Genomic DNA, 3,681 nt, shown 5'->3' with positions numbered 1-3,681 from the left:
TTGCTTCACTCTCTCTGAGAAATTCATCCCTTCACTGGTATTAGAACTTCTTCTTGATTTCAGTGTGTATTGAAAACCAGCTGAGACGCCTACACTTGTGGACTGTAAAACTACTGGATTCCTGGTTGAACCACAGCCTATAATTTGTTCTATATGATTCATACATATATATTCCATAGAACATATATATATTCATATAGAAATATATATTATATAATCATATATATTTTATCAGTTCTGTTCCTGTAGAGTACCCTGACTAATACATGTATCAAAGTACCCATCAGATGGTCATTCAGCTATACAACCTAGTCTTTTCTCTGAATAACTTTCCTTATTCCTGGCAGTACAAGTAGGCAGAGAGTTTGCAAAGTCAACAAATTCTGATTCTTGTTTTTCTTAATAACACCTTTAATTTATCTCTTTATTCTCATGTTTTACTATATATTGCAAGAATAACCTAGGCTGCTGTTTCAATGCCTTTCTTAGAACTCTCCTTAGACCCGTGTCCTGTTTTGGTTCTGCCTACTACCAGACACCGGGAGATGGGCACAGTTCAGCAGAGCTTCTTGACATTTTTTCTGCGTTGTTTATTCTCAACATTCTCCTTCTGTTTTGTGTTTCTCATGTCTGTCTGAGACTCACCAGGATGGTGCTTTTTATTCATATTTCTACCTAATCTGTTAATGATTAATAATATATTCTTTGATACTACAGAGGTTTCTCTACAGTTCTTATTTTCTTCTTGGGCCTTCAGCGGAGTCCCTAATGTCCACATTTCTACCTATGTTCTCTTCAAGGCAAACTGAACTTTGCCTAGCACAGACCTCAACATCTTTGCATGTTCTACTCAGGACTCAGTTCCAAACCATGCTTCAGGGTGTTTGGTAAAGTGGACTCTGATTCTTATTTAAAGCCATTATATCTCTGAGTGTATAATAATAATAAGATACTAAAGAGTGTGCGATGAAAAATAGAAGTCAGTTCTGGAGGAGGAATTCTCCTTATCCAGGTCCACAAGGGGGCAGTTTCTAGTATAAACTTTATACCTGGCTTTTAGATAACAAATAGTTTAGGAGACATGATTACTTACCCCTAGGAAAAACAAAGTTGTTAGAACAAGCATATTCATATTTTATTGTTTAATTGTACCTAACAATGTATCATAGATTAAGTTGACCATAGCTTTTGACATAACTCTACTGAAATACATACCAAATATATACGTCAGTTTTTTCAGAAGTGTACTATGTTACTGAAATATTTTTGTAAACATATGTTTACAAACACACATACACACACCATATATTCACATCCATATATATATGTATGTATATACATATAACTTTGCTGAGAAGGAATACTCAGAAATAAAATAAGTATCATAAGCTGTCTGGCTATTAAAGGCCAAGGTAGGAAGTCCATCTGAAGTTGGTTTTTCTCTTGCTGTGATTGTAATTCTTTTAACCACTTCCTTATGGCGCCTCCCAAATCATCCCGTTCCTATTTTGTGGTCTTAGTCATTCTCACAAAAACTTCAACCTGTCTCATCTTTCAATTTCTAGTTATTTTTCCAAGCAAGAAAGTTTATTTTCATATTGACTAGACTAGAAAGGCTTACAGATAGACAGGAGTCTGTACACAGTGACAGCATTTTGATCTGGTCCAGCATCCCAAATACAGTATAAAGAACGTCTAGTGGTGGTTCTGTTTTCTAACAAGCCCACGCTTTCCTTCACAATGAGCACAACCTGATTCTTCACCTTCTCATTGTGCATCCCCAGGGCTGGGTGCGACCCATAGCCTGTGATTGCATAATTCGCTCTTGTTTTTCTAAGAGAAATTCAGAGTGAATGCATAACAGCTTTTTGCCTTCCTTGATCAGTTAATTTCCTCTGGTTTAGAATGAGTCATCATGGAAAAAGAGTCTGATAAAATCCATTTCATTAAAAATCGCCTATAAGGTCAATGTTCATTGAAATTTATCCCTGGCATTGTCCTTGATGGTTATGCGGTGTTTAAGATCCCCTGCTCAGAACAAATAGAGGCCTCACATCACCACCTGCTACCTCAGGGTAGTGGGGAAGTTGAAACCCAGGCCCCCGAGAGCCACAGAGGATTGCTTAGCTGCTTGAATATTCTGGCTTCTGGCAGTGGTCAGAACCACATATTGTTTTCACAGTTGCTGGACATGGCTGTGGCCTGGATAGCAAGGATGACAGGGTCTAGTTGTCCCCATTGCTTAACTAAAATGCTTAACTTTTAAAAAAGGTATTTTGAAGGCTCCTGCCTTTTAGCCAGGTTTTGGTTAATGGGAAATTTCTATCAAATTACGCTGAATATTTTATCAGAATTTTTTTTTCAATGAAAATACCACTGTGTTCATTTTGTGATGGCAACTACTCCTGGGCATGGTACCTACCCCTAAGTGTGGTTAATATACTCAGTGAGGCTGTGCTGGGGAAAACTAAGATTTCCTTTGCCAGCAGGTATCATTTACATTTAGCTTCTTGATTATGGGTAGAAGCCAATGTCCACTTTCCCTTCTTAGTGTTGGAACCCCACCTGGCTTGAACTTGTGCAGTACCTATATGTGGGGCTGCAGTCTCTGTGAGTTCATGTGTATATCAGTCCTGTTGCACCCGGAAGCCACTATTTCCTAGGGGTCATCCATTCGCATTTGTCTCCTCCAATCTTTCTGCTTCCTCATCCACACAGCTTGCTGGGACTTGTGGGGACAGGTTTGATGACGATGTCCCTTTTAGGACTGAGTGCTCCAAAGACACTCACTGCACTGTCCAGTTGTGGTTAAAGCATTTGCCTAATTATTCTTCATCTATAAAAAATCAATAGTCAAATATTGGGGTAAGAACCTGAAAGATCAGAGAAACAGGGGAGCAGCCACTGGTCATCTCCTCCCTCTTCTGTTTCTTTCTCCAAAAGGACCCAGATCTTTTCTCATCCCTACCTTACTACTTCCTATCTCCTCTCTGTGTATAGACCCCCCAAACCTCTATGGACAATTTGGGTCAGCTAGTGACTAGCTCCACCCTCTGACTAAAAGCAAGTTTTTTTTGTCAAAGTACAATTAAAATATCAAACAACATTCCCCCCCTTTTTGTCTAAATAAAAAGTGAAGGTTTTAACTAACATAGTAAAACTATATAAAATAAGTACCATAACTATATACAAATACAGGCAAGAATTGCATTATCAATTTCCAGTTCATTTGCATTGACAAATTCAGAGGAAATACTCCATTATCTATCTTATTTTAGTGAGTCCAAAGTGTTGTACCTAATTCACTTTCTATATTGTCTTGTATTACTAATCTCAAGCTATCTTTTTACATCTCTCAACCTTATACACTAGGTTATACCTCTTTTATAGGTTTCTTTTCTGAATTTGGTAACAAGGAAAACTGTAATGATATCTAGTTTTCAAAATCCATTGGAGACCCAAGAAGGATATAATATTACCTGAGTAAACAGGAAGTGTAGACTAAACATCTTCCAAAAGTATGAAATGACAGAAATAGCTGGCTGCCTGAAGAATCAGTCAAGATTTCTTTGTAATGCTGGGACATCCATCTTTGGCTTGCTGGCCTAGAATATCTGACAGACTTTTCTGTGAAGTAGGATTCTTGAAGGACTACCCCATTTTTTTCTTAGCAAAGTTCAG

The 3,681-nt window shown here is 37.8% G+C and overlaps 1 non-coding gene across 1 annotated transcript; it reads left to right on the top strand.

Moving 5' to 3' along the window:
* Positions 1-1,970: 1,970 nt before the first annotated feature.
* Positions 1,971-2,111, top strand: LOC121141041. The gene has a single exon (XR_005877988.1). It is a non-coding gene; the product is annotated as a small nucleolar RNA ACA64 (small nucleolar RNA).
* The last annotated feature ends 1,570 nt before the right edge of the window (positions 2,112-3,681 follow it).

This window comes from Mesocricetus auratus, unplaced genomic scaffold (assembly GCF_017639785.1).
Source record: "Mesocricetus auratus isolate SY011 unplaced genomic scaffold, BCM_Maur_2.0 Super-Scaffold_100006, whole genome shotgun sequence".
Taxonomy (NCBI): Eukaryota; Metazoa; Chordata; class Mammalia; order Rodentia; family Cricetidae; genus Mesocricetus; species Mesocricetus auratus.
Note: the sequence above shows the minus strand (reverse complement) of the source record. Positions and strands in the feature narration are given on the sequence as shown.